The sequence below is a fragment of the Macrotis lagotis genome, chromosome 8 (genome assembly GCF_037893015.1).
Source record: "Macrotis lagotis isolate mMagLag1 chromosome 8, bilby.v1.9.chrom.fasta, whole genome shotgun sequence".
Lineage (NCBI taxonomy): Eukaryota > Metazoa > Chordata > Mammalia > Peramelemorphia > Peramelidae > Macrotis > Macrotis lagotis.
The window spans coordinates 179064310-179081415 of NC_133665.1; the positions used below are offsets into that span (position 1 = coordinate 179064310).

General features: G+C 39.3%; 1 protein-coding gene across 7 annotated transcripts in view; it reads right to left on the reverse strand.

Annotated features, from left to right (window-relative positions):
- BMPER (BMP binding endothelial regulator) overlaps positions 1-17106 on the reverse strand; it is a 372292-nt gene that overhangs the window by 138860 nt on the left and 216326 nt on the right. The window lies entirely within an intron of this gene.

Below are 17106 nucleotides of genomic sequence, written 5' to 3' on the forward strand. Positions count from 1 at the left end.
GAAATCTTTTCCCCAAAAACTATCAGATGAATTCACATAAAGGTCAAAATCAAAAGATGGTGAAAGAGAAATAACCCCTTTGGGACCTCAGTTGATCTGAACCTGGTATGATCTATATTATCTGTGAAGTATATTACCATATTTATTCACTCTGGAACTGGAATGAACTGGATCGTTTGTGTTGTACATTGACTTAGGTACTTCACTGCATATCTGAATTCAATGGATGTGAGGATGTGTATGGAGGAGTGTATCAGGATTGGGAAGAGGGGAAGCAGAAGATATGCCGTGGAAGGAGATGGTTGATTATCCTGCCATCCTGTGGATACATTAAACTCAGTATGTTCAAAATGTATCTCATTATCTTTCCCCAAAAATTCCTCCTGCCTCCTACCTTCCCTATTATTGTAGAAGGCAACACAATGCTCCCAGTCCCTCAGGCTCACAACCTAGAAGTCATCCTGGATTCCTCACTTTCTTTCACCTATCATATCCAACAGGGTGCCATGACCTGTTGATTTCAATAAACCCCTTTCTCTCCCCCGACATTGCCCCTTCCCTGGTGCAGGTCTTCATTCCTCATACCCAGACTACTGCAATAGCTCTTAGTGGGTCTGCCTACCTCAAATCTCTCCCCACTTCAACACACCCTCCACCTAGCTACTGAAGCACAGGTTTGACTATGTCACTCTCCTACTCCACAAACTCCAGTGGCTCCCTATTGCCTACAGGACCAAATAGAAAATCCTTCATCATTTAGTCCCCATCTACTTTCCAAGTGTGCTTTCGGCTTACTCCTCCCCTTGCAGTTTCTCTAAATAAGATATTCCATCTCTCCAATCTAGATATTTACACCCATGCCCAGAATGTTCTCCCTCCTCATCTGTTTCCTGGTTTCCCCAACTTCCTTCAAGTTCCAGTTAAAAACATGTATTTGCCTATTACAGGACCTTTCCCAATCCATCACTGACTTTATTGTTTATTTCTAATTTTTCCTGTCTATGTCTTGTTTCTTCATAACAGGGACTGGCTTGTTTTGTTGCCTTCCTTTGTGCCCCAGCATTTGGCAAAATGTGTAGTACACAGTAAGTGCTTAATAAATGCAAGTGTCCAGTGACATTTCTTCTTATTTAACAGGTGAATCCATTGTTTCATCTACTAAAGAATTCCAATGATTAGATAAGAATGCGGCCCAAACCAGTTTCCCTTCCTCTGCAAAAATGTTCAACTTCTTAGCTCAGTAAAGATTTTGTGGACTATTTATACAGGTTTCAAAAACAATGTGTCTTCAAGATGAAAATCACAGGACTTCGGGATCCTATATATGATCTCATTCATGGGAGGAATGTTGTTTCATCTTAACATTTCTCCTCTCTATGAACCTCAACAATTCTCATCTTTCCCTGTACTGGTAGAGCAAGTTCTAAACTATGACTGAGGACTATTTTTAATGATTTTGGAACCACCCAAGTCAACTGTGTTAGATGCCATCTGACTCACATGGGCAAACTGAAAATGAATGACTTAGGGGCAACTAGGTGGCAGAGTGGATAGAGCACCACTCCTGGAGTCAGGAGGACCTGAGTTCAAATCTGAACTCAGACACTTAATGATTGCCTAGCTGTGTGACCTTGGGCAAGTCACTCCATAACCCCATTACGTCAAATAAATTCATTTTTTTTAAAAAAAGAAAATAAATGACTTAGGTATGCAACAGACATTGAAAATCTCTGTCATGTCCCTTTCTCTCCCCATTTGCAAATACTCACATCATATGATTCCCCTCCTGATGCCCCATATCTCCAAATTACTACTAAGAAGTTTTCCACTGAGGATCAATATCAGTGAATGTTTCTGTCTGACATTTCATGGCATGCCATGATCTCTTCTATAGATTAATTCATGTTAAGAACTGAGATTTAGATTCCAAAGATGGAAAGTTTTCATATAAAATCTGCCATTACTGTGGGATCCTGGGTCTGGTTAGGAGATCTCAGATACCATATGGCCCAACTCATTGGACCCCTCTCTCAGGTCTTGGCTGGATCACTAGTGAATCCATGGATGTTCGTATCAGCTGACCAGGTCTTTCCCTTGCCAAACTGCTGCATGAAGCTATTGGGCTAAGAACCAGAGGAAAAGGGAAGCTGTTTTCTGAGTAAGATTGGACAATTCTAGCCTCTGTTGTCTCTTTGAAGTTGACCCCCTTCAAGAAAGAGGCCGTCTGACTGTAAATACAGGAAGCTCTTTTTCCTGTATATACCACTGAGTCTTCAGGACATTCTCAGATCATGCTGACAAAAATGGCAGCCTGGATGGACATATAAAGTCTTTTGTTCCAATCTGAAAACCAAGGTCTAACTCTTAAAATTGATAGGCTAGACTACCAATAGGGGATATTCCTCATATGTGAAGATGGTCCCCTCCTGAAGAATCTCAGAAAATTCACAGCTGGGATATAGGTGACTATTGGAGGCCTACTGTTGTTGGCAACTACCTATTGATAAATTGGGCAACTCTCTCAAGCATAGGACCATAGTAGGGCCATGCTAAAACTGGCCTTTAATGGCATGGCCTCAGTAGACTAATTCATTCATGAATCTCTGACTCTAATCAAGAGGAGGCAATGAAATCCTGAACAGTTAGACTTCAGAAAAGCCTAGAGAGATCTGCATGAACTGATGCTAAGTGAGGGGAGCAGAACCAGAAATGCATTAACAGCAACACTGTGTGATCAGCTATGATGGACCTCATTCTTCTTAGCAGTACAATGACCAGAGACAATTCTAAAGAACTATCCCCATCCAAGAAGGAACTATGGAGTCTGAATACAGACCAAAGAATATTATTTCCAATTTTTAAAATATATTTTATGCTTCATGGTTTTTTCCCTTTTGTGGTTTTTCCCCTTTTGTTCTGATTCTTTTTTTCACAACATGACTAATATGACAATATGTTTAAATTGGTTATACATTTATAACCTATATCAGATTACTTGCTGCCAAGGGAAGGAGGGGGGAAGAAAGAAGAGAGGTACGGAGAAAAATGCAGAACTCAAAAACCTTACAAAAAATGAAAGCTGAAAGCGATCTTTTCATGTAATGGGAAAAATAAATGTTTATTTATTTTAAAAAAGGAGATAGTACAGTAAAACAGAACACTGAGGGGGCAGCTAGGTGGCACAGTGGATAGAGCACCGGCCCTGGAGTCAGGAGGACCTGAGTTCAAATTCTGGCCTCTGACACTTAACAATGATTTAGCTGTGTGGTCTTGGGCAAGTCACTTAACCCCATTGCCTTGCAAAAACAAAAAAAATAGAGCACTGACGCTGAAGTCAGAGAGTATAGGTTCAAATCCTATCTCTGAAATTTCCTAACTGTGGGAGCATTGACAAATGATTTGACCTTCCTGAGCCTAGTTTCCTCATTGGTAAAATGAATAAGTTGGACCAGATGATATCTGAGATCTAATCAGACCCCAGATCTCAGAGTAATGCCAGATTTTATATGAAAATTTTCCATCTTTGGAAAAGTCCAAATAAATTGAAATCTGAGCAAGAGTCAGCTTTCTCATTCCAAGTATTCAAAGTATATGAAGCCCAATCAACTTAATAATCAATAAAGAAATGAAAGTTTTATCCCTATCTGTGGAATTTGGTAGGGTGAATTTGATGGAAGGAAATAATATCTTTGTCATTATTTAAATGTAAATAGCCCAACTATAACTAAGTAAACTCTCCCTACTCAAAACTTGTGGAACCAGAGAGGGGAAGGAAATGAAACAACTCTGCAGTGACAGCATCCTCAATGGAACCAATCCTCCTCCAGATTAGGCACTACTGAGCTCCCTTAGGTCAAGATCTGAGTAGACTCCAGGGCACTATATATAGCACCATGGACTTTGCAAACATCCCCAATGCTGTATTTTTAATAGAAAAAAAATTATAAATCAATCAAACATTTATTTAGGCCCCATCATGAAGGTCAGAAATATGAAGATAAAAACAAAACATGCTCATGAAGGAGCTCCTATATTATTTGGTGGAGATAATATATATATATATATATATATATATATGCATAAAGTCATACAAAATATTATTTCTGAATGGAAGATTCCATGTCTGTCCTTCCAAATGGAGAGGGTAACTTTTCAGGGTGGGAAGACACTTTGGGATGAAGAATGATATCAACTGTAGGGGAGAGTCTAAGGTAGAAAAGTTCCAATGGATCACCCAGTGATGTTGGTTGGACAATCTGGCAGCTCCCATTGCACTCTACTCACCCATTACCCAGACCCACCATGTATAATCTCCCTTTTATTCATTTGCTCACAATGTTGGATGATAATGCTGACCTTCATTTTTGAAGAAGAACATGACATCAGAGAGGTGAAGCCATCATGTGAACATGAATTGGATTTGAATTGGGGGGAGGGGGCTGGGCTAAGCTACCAGTCTCACTTTCTCCTCCAGAGCTATCTGGATTCAGTGACCAGATATGAATCAGGATAACTGGAAATGGCCCAGGGTTAAATGACTTGCCCAAGATCCTACAGCTAGTAAGTGTCTGAGGTTGATTTGAACTCAGGTCCTCCTGACTTCAGGACTGGCACCATACCCATGATATGGGGAACATGCACTTATTAAGCACTAACAGAAACTGTGCTAAGAATTCATAAATATTGACAATCAGATCACCACAACAGTCCTGAGACATAGGAACAAGTATTATCCAACAGTGGGTATGATATCATCAAATGTCTTTTCAATATATCTAGACCCCACCCTCCTTTCCAATATCATAGCCATCATTTTTATAGTTCTAAGACCTAACAAATGTTCTTATCTGATCCTCACAACAACCCTGGAAAGAAAGTACTATTTTTATCCTCATTTTACAGTTGTGAAAACTGAGGCAAACAGAGATTAAATGACTTATCCAGGGTCACACAGTTAGTAAATATCTGAGATAGGCTTTATACTCAGGTCCTTCAAGCCCAGCTCTTTATCTACTGGACCCCCTAGATGCCAGCTCAAATCTCACTTCTTCTGCCATGATAACACCAGCTCACAGTGCCCTCCTTTTCCTCTGAACTCAACATTGACTGGACCACTCATTCATCATGTCATCTCAGCCCCATAGACAAAGCTAGAAGGAAGTACAGGTCATCTGTTCTAACCCCTAAATTTAACTGAGCAGAATAAAGAAACGTTACTATTCACATCCAAGGATTCATAATTCCACAGAACACTCCACTTTTGTCCTTCTCTTGGCACCATGGGTCATCTGTTCTCCAGTCCCTTGCTGGCTGCTGTCAATAATTTTCAAACTGGTCTTCCTGTTTCCTTACAATCCCTTTTCTAGATTGTGTCTCAGCAGGATCAGAAATCTGGAAGCCAATGCTGCCATCTCACCTTCTAGTCACAGAAGGACCCACCCCAACAAGTAGAAATCTCATGATATCCCAGCCTTCTCCAATCCAAGTACATCATCCTGAAGTGAGAGCCGTCCCAGCAGATTAAGAGAGGTCAGAAGCAAAAGCCTGGGGCGAAATGATCCATGGAACACAAAAGCCAGAAAAGAAACCCAACAGAATCCCAAGATCACTTTTACAGCCCCATTTGTTCTATCTCTCCCGCTCCCACACCCCCACTTTGCCCCAGCCCTGCCAAGACAAATATGGCTGCAAAGAACTCCGCTCAAAGCTTGAAATCTTAGGGCATATGAGGCTGCCCATAGACTGGCTACCCTCAGGCGCACAGAGAACACATTCTCTTCATCGACAAACTCTGTTCTTGTTGGAACAGCATTTATTTTTTGAAGCATATTTTTAAATTAGAATGAAAAAAAATTCATGATTGCAAAGGAATTAACTTGTCCAACACCCTGGAAAACTGGCAGCAGATTGCGTACACTCCTGTAAGTTTCCTTACAACCAGGTCAAAGAGCAAATTCTGAATACTTAATACAACTGCAGTGTGTATTCCCCAAGAGTCGGTTCGAGTAATCTGAGCTTGGTCGGGTTTTATTTTGTTTGGGTCCCAGTATCATGGCATAACCCAAGCAGGAAGACTGAATCCTAATTAAGGCCTGCAAAGAAAGGGGAGGCCCGCCTGCGACCCCACTGCTGCTCACCACCAGTTTTAGGGATTTAAATACGACCCCCATGGAGAAACCAAGTTTCAGGCTCCATTGTGAACATGGACAGGAACCAATGAAGAGCAAACTACTGCCATCATCATACTAATTCAAGATCTATCATTTCAAGTCAGATTATCAAATAGTCAAATGCTTTCCTCTCTCCAGTCATTCCCTTGCTCCACCCACCCTACCCCCTTATCTAGCCTATTCTACACACACACACACACACACACACACACGTACAGACCAAGCTTCCCCAAATGCCCTTTCACCATGCCACATTCCTCTTTCAAATCACACAGAGGACATCATTTTAGCAAGATCATCTTTATATGCTTCAAGCTACTAGTCAACTTTCTATCCATCACTGACCCTAATCAAATGTTCCTAAGATCACAGTACGATCCCTGGCCCATAACCAAAGCTCTGGCTCTCCCCTCCAAGCTTGGTTTTGAATCTCCATATTTCCCCACTCTGCCACAGCTGTCTTCTGCGGCAAGTTGGGTGGTACAATGGATAGATCTCTGAGCCTGAAGTCAAGAAGACCTGAGTTCAACTCTATATTGGATATTTTCTGACTGTGGGACCCTGGACAGAACATTTAACCTCCTTGTGTCTCAGTTTCTTCTTCTGTAAAATGGGGAAAAGGGTCATAATAGCACCTATCCCATAGGATGTTTGTAAAAATCAAATAATATAATATTCATAAATTACTTAGCCCATTGTACATGATAGGTTGAATTAAAAAATGCTTTTTTAACTTTGGAATTTCTTCCACCCTTTGTGGCTTTTCACTGTAGAATGTCCCTTTGCCCCTGCTATCACCTCATAGGCTGATTTCCTCCCAAGGCTTCCATTTGAAGGAGGATCCCAGCTGGTCATCTTTCATTCCTCTATTGATTCTACTTCTGATTCTCTTTTTAACTCTCATTTCTTCTCTTCTCTCCTCTTGCTAATATTCCCTTTCCTTTAGGTCCCTTTATTCAATTGAAATGTAAATTCCTTGAGGCCAAGACCAGTACTTTCTCTCTCTCTCTCTCTGCTTGTATTTGTTAACTGAACATTTATTAATAGAGTTCAGAGTATAAATAAATACATAAAAAATTTAACTGATTGATTCATTGGCTTTTACATGGACTGATATCAATGGGGGGGTTGCACAAATTATTCTTTTTGACTCATGCTCCTCTGGAAATTATGTGACAATACACAGTATCACACCACTGGTAAGCAACATTTAAACCCAAGTCTTTCTGACTCTGAGTCTAAGAGTCTATTCACTGTACCATCTAGTTACCCGAGGAGAAGGAACATAAGAAGATTACTTTTGGAAATCACATGATCAAGACCAGACTGCTTTGGTTTGTTTGCTTTAGGGTTGCTGTTTTTCAGGAATGAGAGAGAGACCTGAGAATGTCTGTTAGCACCAAGGAAATATTCAGTAGATAAAGAATATACAGAGATTAGAAGAAGGAAAGATGATGGTGGACAAGCTACCAAAGGAAAGAGTAAGAAATAGGATTGTAGAAAGTTTGACCTAAGCCAGGAAATGCACATTTTTGTAAGAGACTGGAGTAGAGGAAGAAAAAATGGTAATGATAGCAAAGGGTTTTGAGTTTTTTTTTAAAAGTTTGAAAACATCATTGCTACAGACCATTGCAGAGCAAGAGAATTAGAAGGCAATGGGGAAGCAGAAAAGTTCATTGATAGAGATTTCCAACTCAAACATTCAGCAAGCAGCTAAGAATGCAAACTAGAGGCAGAAAGAGAGGTCCAAGAAGGCCTGGAATACAAAGACAAACATATCCCAATATGTTTCACAGTTCCCATAAAGATGTTCCCATTCATTAAAGGAAGAAGTCGACTTTATATGACAAAAGCTCTACTGAAATCTTTGTACAGGTTCCACATTATATTTGGGGTATCAGAACAAGTTTGGTCAAATCTGAGCTCATCCAAAACCTGGAAGCAGGTGATCAAAATAAATGAAACCTAGGTGAGGTGTGCTCAGAAATCATCAATCAACTGAAAAGCATTTATTAAGCATCTACACTATGCCAGGCAATCTAGGAATCCTCTAGAGAAGGGCCCACATGTAAGGGAAGTTGGCTGCCAAGGTCCATAATTAGCCTGAGAGTCCCTGTCCTAAAATGATAGATAGATAGATAGATAGAAAGATATAGGTGGTTGATAGAGTAATATATGAAAGAATAAATGAATTCCTCAGGTGCAAGCTCTGTTAATATTTCAGATTCTCACATGCCTCACAGACCACCCTGGTGGGAAATTTCTCAGAAATCTAAAATAATAACAGTCCCTTTTACTTTTTTCTCACTTGAATCAAAGTCAAACCTTTCATCCTCATAGAAGCCAACAAAGTTATATGTCTACACACTTTCTCAAATGCTTGGCTCATTTCCAGGGGACGGGAAAAAGAACAATCAGTCCAATACCATGTTTCTGAAGGATGATGAGTCATTCTTGCCAAGAAATAAATATCACTATGGAGGTATGAGCGAAACCTCTTTTATTGCCCGCAAGACGGCATCCACCATAAAAAGTTGGTTTGTGTGATTGGGAAGGAGCCACCTGAAGACCTGGCAAAGTTGCAACCTTAATAGCAAAGTCAGGGCATAACTCCAAGGTGGTGACTGACCTTTCTGTTCTCCTTGTCTCCACCTCCCTACCTCTCCTTGTGTGATTGCCCCCTACTTAGATAATAGGATCATAGATTCAGAGTTGAAATGAATATTAAAGGCCAGCAAGCAAACCTCATTTTTTGACATAAGGAAACTGAATCTTAAAGAGATTAAGCTATTTGCCCAGGGTCACCTAGCCAGTGAACTCAAGTCTTCTTAACTCCAAAATCAGTGCTTATGACTACCTCTTCCATAAATCCACTTTTCATCTGTTATCAGAGGATCTTCTTGGCTGTTCCAGTCAATGTCACAGTAAACAACCAATCTACTTTATTCCAACTCTTTGGAAGAGAGGCAGGAGGGTATAACATCTTATGTCTCCTGTCATGTTCAGGTTTGGTCAAGATAACAGATCTCAGAAAAGACTGGTTCTCAACTGCTCACAGATCGAGTGGATGACTTTGCTGGTTATTTAGGGCAGGATACTTTTGATTCAAATTCCTTTCTTGAAAAGAGGGCACCATTTCCATTGACCTTTAGAGCTGATAAAGGTTAGGATATCACTGATATAGTAATAACTCATCCTCTGGGGAGGAGCTAAGGGATAACCTTAAACCCAAGCAACATAGGACAAGTTTAGAAAAAACATGTGACCTCTTTTCAGGGGTTGTGCTGGAGAAGAATTATCAGGAGTATTCAAGGGTGATAGGAGTATACCAGAATCAGCTGGTACTGACTGATGAAGGCCAATTATTAAATTTTCAGTGTGAGCATTCTCACCTCATAAATCAACAAATACTGCAAACCGGGACTATTTTTTACATTGCTTTTTGTCTAGCCTTAAGAAAATGAAGGAGGAAATGTTAATAAATGTAAATTAAACATATACATTTCCTACCTAAATTAACTTTTCCCAGCATCCTCCCTATGAGGAAAACCTGGGTTCCAGTCTTGCTCCTGTCCATGTAATCCCAGCCAAAGGACTTAATCTTTTAAGTTTCAAGCAACTTATATAAACGTACCAATTCTCATTCATGTATTTTCATTCATGCAATGAGTCCTTTCATGTAGGAATTCCTAATGTCAATAAAATCAGAGATTTATCCCATGTCTTCCTAGAAACCTTCAGTGGCTCCTCATTGCCTCTGAAACATAATGAAAATTCCTTAGACAGGCACTGAAGCTATTGCTTAAATAATGTGACTCTGAACTTCCTTTTCAGATTTAACTCATACTTGTCTTCTTCACCTGAACCATTTCACTCAAAGTGCCCCAGAAGTTTTTTTCTGAACTCAGCATTCATTTCTCCATCTTCATATTCAAAATGGAGGCCCTTTGATTCTCCCTTTTAGAATCCTTTTCTTTCAAAACTTGGTTCAGATGCTACATCCTCAAAGAACCCTTCCCAGATTCCTCTAGTTGTAACTACTTTCTTCTTCCCAAATTACATTATATTAGCTGGTTTATGACCAAGTTGGATTAATAATAGGTAATCTTCACATAGCATTTCAAGGTCTATAATACACTTTGCAATTATCTCACTTGAACCTCACAACAACCCTGGGATGTAGACACTATTATTATTCTCATTTTATAGAGAAAGAACCCAAGACAGATAGAAGTGAGGTGACTTATCCAGGGTCATACAACTAGCAAGTATTCCAGATCAAAGCTGAACTCAGGTTTTCTTGACTTGAGGCCCAGGGCTCATCGGGTCACCTGTAAATTTGAGTCTTTGTAGATTTTGGTCTTCTCACATAATATCACCAAAAGAAATATGTTGATTCCTGTGGACAGGAACTGTAACTTCTTTACTGGTCTCTTTATTTGTCCTTGAATAACAATGTTTATACTACCATCAGTCACTATTAATCTAGGAATATTGATGGAAAAAGTGCCAAATCTTTGGTCCTCTGAGGTTCAAAAGGTCTTTCTCTGATTGAAGGAGTTGGGAGAATAGGAGATGGAAGACCAAGTCTGAAGAAAAAGTATAAGGCTCTTTTCTTTCCCTATAAGGAATTATTTCTCAGAGATTTGACTAGAACGACACTCTTCTCCTTCCCAACAGTCAAAGGCTCAGGTGCCATATTAGCTTGCTGTTTTATACACAATCCATCGAGTACGAACCAAGTATCTTCCGCCGATCTGAACATGGTTCCTGGATAATGTCACTCTCTTTCACCTAATGACTAAACAGTTTCCACATCTAAGTTAAAGTCTAGGGAGAGTAACCACATTTGTGATTTCTTTGGAGTAAGGAACTCCCAGTTGAGCAGATACCTTCTATCAAGGCAAGGCAGAGCTTTCACTGTAACTTATAGTTCAAGAAAGCTGTCTGTGACACTGAAAAGAGAAGTGAATTGACCAGGGCTGAGTTAGTTTATATCAGAGACAGGCCTTGAAGCCAAGTCTTCCTGCTTTTGAGGCCAGTTTTCTCTCCTTTCTATCCATTATAGAATTGCAAATTAACCAGAGATCAAAGCTTTCTTTAAAGCGTGCACACACACACACACACACTCTATATACACAAACACACATGCATGCGGATTGCTTTTCGCTATGGAGCATTTGGGCATTGTTGAAAGGGTTATACAATTTACCATATGTAATCTGGCTTACTCTTTAATCCATCAATCAACAAGGATTCATTAAATTACTGTGAGCCAAACATCACAGAAGGTAAAAACCTAGAGTGGGGATCTATTGACTGAATCACCCAACTGCTTCATCTCACATAAACTAACAAGATGTTATTGGATGAGAACACTTCTGGTGAACCAATGAGTCAATCCATAACTTTAACTTAGATACAGAAAGTGTTTAATCATTAGGTGAAATAGAGTGACATTATCCAGGAACCATGTTCAGATCGGCGGAAGATACTTGGTTCGTACTCGGTGGATTTTCTATAAAACACCAAGCTAATATGGCACCTGAGCCTTTGACTGTTGGGAAGGAGAAGAGTGTCGTTCTAGTCAAATCTCTGAGAAAGAAATCCTTATAAGTAAAGAAAAGAGCCTTAGATTTTTCTTCAGACTTGGTCTTCCATCCCCCACTCTCCCAACTCCTTCAATCAGAGAAAGACCTTGTGAACCTCAAAGGATTTGGGACTTTTTTCATCAATATTCCTAGATTAATAGTCATTGATGATAGTATAAACATTGTTACTCAAGGACAAAAAGACCAGTAAAGAAGGTACAGTCATGTCTAAAGGAAACTTCATGAATATCCCATGAAGGGGAAGAAAAGAATTTCTAGCCACCAGTATTGGAGTTAATCTTTTGTCACATGCACTTTCTAAGCCTAAACCCACTTCTCCTTGGCCTTAGTATGTACTGGTGAGACAACGTGCTACAGACTTCTGGGGAAACAATTCATATCAACTATTATTATCATGCTACCTCAGTTAGCTAAAATTATCTAAAAGTTCATTGCTTGGTTGACTAATTTATAACACTTGTTAATCATGGGATAGAGGGAGAAGGATGCCAATAGGGGCTCATTTCAATCCTCCAGGGCTACCTATAGAATCCTGAAGAGACAAGTTAAGCTCTGGGGTCACAACTTGCTGGTGCTAGTCATGATGAGAGAATAGCTCCAGGGAATTTGTTATATAAAGGAAAACAAAAACAGTCTGCATCCAAGGAGTTTCATATTCTAGTTGCAGTAGTAACACATAAATAAATATAATGTAATCTGAAGAAGAAATATTTTAGCACTTTGAAGGTTGGAGTGAAGGAAGAGGACTGGAAAACACTACTGACCAAAGGTGATATCAGAGTTCAGCTTCTGGGCTCAGTCTGATGAACCTGTCCAAGATGAAGATGGATGGATGTATTTTTTTCATTCAGCTTCGGAATTAGACTGGGCTTTCTCTTCAGCTATAGTTGGGGTCCTTGAGGGTAATGAACACATTATACTCCTGTATCTCCCATGGTGGATAATCTTGTGCAAAGTATATAGAAAATATGTTGCCTATTTAATTGATAAGAACTCATAGATGAAAAGAAAGCTAATTTTGATGTTTCTTCTTAAATACCTTTCCTAAATTTCTCTTTCTGCATCTCTTTGCAGCATGAAGGAACTCTGGATACTCCATGTCTTCATAGAGTTCACATTTTAACAGGTGTTAGTAAGCTAGATAGGTCTCTGTCTGAGGATCAACCTATGGTCATTCAGAGAAACTCATCATCAGTTTTGCTGTAAAGTACTCAACTGTGGCATCTCACCAAAACTACTAAGTTGATGTAGGATTGTAACACGTATCTGTGGAGGAGAACTCAGGAGATCCTCTAAAGACAAAACAAAACTTCCTAATTTATTCTGGATCAAGGTTTATGTGGCTGTAACATTTTAATTCAATGGGCAATGGAGAAAACGAAGTGAGATGTAGCTTATTTCCAATAATGATCTATTCTGGAGAAGTAAAGTAGAATATAAACTCCTTTAGGGCAAGACCTATCTCATCTTTATCTTGGTGTTTCCAGCAATTATTACACTGCCTAGATCATAGTCAATGCTTAATAAAGGTTTTGGGAATGGAAATGATTTGATGGATATAATGAGGAAAGTTGGTTGTGTGCCACGAGGTAGGGATAACCAATGGACAGCTGGAGTCCTCCTCCATTGGTGCCTGTATATAAAAGGTAAAAATCCCTAAAGGAAGTCATTTAGCACATTGGATAGCTCCCAAATGGAGAAACAATGGAACAAGAGAGGGGTAGCATCAAAAGGTGGGGTATGATATTTACCAAGAAAAGAGTGCCCTCATTGATGAGATCATAGATCCATTAAGATATTAAAAGACTTGGGCATATTGTTAAAGTCCTGGAAGTATTCACGAACTAGGGTATAATAACACGTAGTAATGCAGTACAACAAATAGCAAAATCTATTGCAAAATTGCAATGATTATTGTCCAACATCAAGTGAGTGTTTGTATTTCTCCTGATTTAATTAAATGTAGCATTTAAAGATTTCCATTCATAACTGATGGTTATCCCCAGGGTTCTGACAGATCTAAAATGGCAAATTCTGTAAATTATCCAATAAATTGCATAACCTGACTTGTCTGTTGTAATGGAGCTATACTACCAATTTCTAATAATCATATTATCAATGTCCATGGAGACTACAAGCACAGAACTTGGGTTCAAGTCAAAAAGAACACCTCAAGTACCCACTAAGTGCCAGCCATGGCTGGGCATAAAAAGAAAGACAAGAACAAGTCAAGCCTCATGACCAGCTTTGCCTTTGTGGATAGGCAATCACATTCATCATTAACATACATTTCACCATCCTACCTCAGGTCTTCTCTCACACTGAAGTCAATAAATGTCAAAGCCAAGAAGATACGAATTCAAATTCAGCTCAGCTTCCTGAGCTAATCACTTAGCCTCTATTTGCCTCAATTTACTCAACTATATAATGAAGATAATAATAGAATTTACTTCTCAGGGTTGTTGTGAGAAACCAATGAAGAAAGTTCTAAAATGCACTTGACTCAGTACTTGAAAAACAGTAGGTGCTATAAAAAAAAAAGCTTCTTTCCCTCTTACCCATCCCCATGTTCATGTAATCATAAGGATCTTCTCAAAGTCTTCATAGCATAGCAACAGCTAGAGAACTTAAGTAATTGTTAGTCATGAGATTCTTTTGTTTTTTTTTATTAATAGTTCGATGTTTTGGTTCTTTTTTAGGTTTCTGCAAGGCAATGGGGTTAAGTGGCTTGCCCAAGGCCACACAGCTAGGTAATTATTAAGTGTCTGAGACCAGATTTGAACTCAGGTCCTCCTGACTCCAGGGCCAGTGCTCTATCCACTGCACCACCTAGCCACCCCTATGTTCTTTTTTTAAAAGAAAGATTTTATTTATTTTGAGTTTTACAATTTTCCCCCCAATCTTGCTCCCCCCCTACCCTCCCACAGAAGGCATTCTGTTAGGCTTTATATTGTTTCCATGGTATACATTGATCTAAGTTGAATGTGATGAAAGAGAAATTATATCCTTAAGGAAGAAACTTAAAGTATAAGAGATAGCAAAATTAGAAAAAAAGAAAAAAATTTTTAATCGAAGGTAATAGTCTTTGGTCTTTGTTCAAACTCCACAATTCTTTCTCTGGTAAGAGATGGTATTCTCCATTGCAGATACCCCAAAATTGTACCTGATTATTGCACTAACAGAACGAACAAGTCCATTAAGGCTGATCACTACTCCCATGTTGCTGTTAGGGTGTACATTGTTCTTCTGATTCTGTTCATCTCGCTCAGCATCAGTTCATGCAACTCCCTCCAGGCTTCCCTGAATTTCCATCCCTCCTGGTTTCTAATAGATCAGTAGTGTTCCATGACATACATATAGCACAGTTTGTTAAGCCATTCCCCAGTTGAAGGACATTCATTCAATTTCCAATTCTTTGCCAACACAAATAGGGCTGCTATGAATATTTTTGTGCAACTGATGTTTTTTACCCTTTTCCATAATCTCTTCAAGGGTATAAAGCCAGCAGTGGTATTACTGGATCAAAGGGTATGCACATTTTTGTTGCCCTTTGGGTATAATTCCAAATTGCTCTCCAGAAAGGTTGGATGAGTTCACAGCTCCACCAACAATGTATCAGTGTCCCAGATTTCTCATACCCCTTCCAACATTGATCATTGTCCTTTCTGGTCATATTGGCCAGTCTGAGAGGTGTAAGGTGGTACCTCAGAGATTCTTTAACTTGCATTTCTCTAATAATTAGTGATTTAGAGCAATTTTTCATATAACTATGGATCTCTTTGATTTCCTCATCTGTAAAATGCCTTTGCATATCTTTTGACCGTTTGTCAATTGGGGAATTAGCCATGAGATTCTAAAAGAACCAGGTAGTGGGCTGTTGGATATGTGCTCTGTCTTCAAAGCAAAGGTCAACTGATATTTGGTTCAGGATAATATAAGAAGATCATGAACAGTTCTGATAATCTCAGATGCCTTTCAAGCCAACACACATCACAAGACTATTGAGATGTTAATGAGGAAGGGTTGGACTCTTGATCAGCTCTCCATGAGATCCAAATCCATAGCAAATGTGAATGAAAGAAATGAAAATGGAATATTAGAATCAATGATAAATGTATGAATTCATTCTCAATGCTTGGGTTTACTTTATATGACAATATTTATTTGTTAGTAGCAGCCAGGTAGCTCAGTGGATAGAGTGTAGGGCGAGGAGTCAGGAAGACTCATCTTCCTGAGTTTAAATATGGCCTCAGCCACCAAATTGTCAAAGATTATAATATATATTTAAACATGATATTTGTGGCCAAGAGGATTGGAGAAAGTGTGTGGAAATAACTGTGATCGTAGTGTAATATGGTCTGCTCCAGACAATGGGTATTATGGGACAGAAAAGAGAGAATACATTTAACTTGACTATAAAAAAAATCATGACTAAAAATGCACTTCAAGATACATATAAAAGTCTCCTAAAATAACATTCAAAATCCGCTATTATTTTCAGGTAATCAACCCAACTAAGGAAAGATAGGCCTTAAGTCTGAGAAGAACTCTCAGTATTAGCCAGGAAAACTGTTTTTAGTTGTGGCTGTAGAAGCTATGGATGGCCTGGTGGTGACTTTGCCCATGAATTAGTTGGAGAATGTTTCGTTTTCATTGGCACCAAGAACACATGGAGCATAGTATTATGTAAAGTAGTATATACACCACTCGTGTGTTTTCACAACGTTTCAAAGAACGAACTTGATGTGTGCAGTGTGACAGCTTCTGTCATAATGTATTTATATAAGTTCTGCACAGAATTTTATAAAATAAACTTGCAAACGGCTGTTTTCCTAAGGAGGGGCTGTTTCGGGGATGTGGGGGGGGGCGCATAATCATTTCATCTCAGGACCGTGAGTAGATTTGGACTCTAGGGTGACATGCTGCCTTTACCTGGCTACAAAAAGCCTGTTATTCTCCATGAAGCTCATAGTGACCCTCTGAAGTACAGGACATCCTGTGTTGCCATTTTTTAAAAAAAAATGTCCTTTCCCTAAAAATGAGTTCTATTGGAATTTGGGCACTATTGGCCTTTCAGTGACCTGTAGCTGGCTCCTCCATCATAGAGGAAAGGTAACTGGTGATCAGAACCTGGGGGCACACAGAGAGCTTCCTGGCAAGGAGTTCAGTTCACTAAAACTCATCAATCATGGGATATCAAAGAGTTAAATGGCCATGAGATGAAAAGAATCATCCCTTTCTTCTATTCTTCAATGTCCATCACACTCACCTTCCTCATCTGTTTTGTCTAGTTCTAGTCACTTCCTACATGAAGCCTTTCCTGC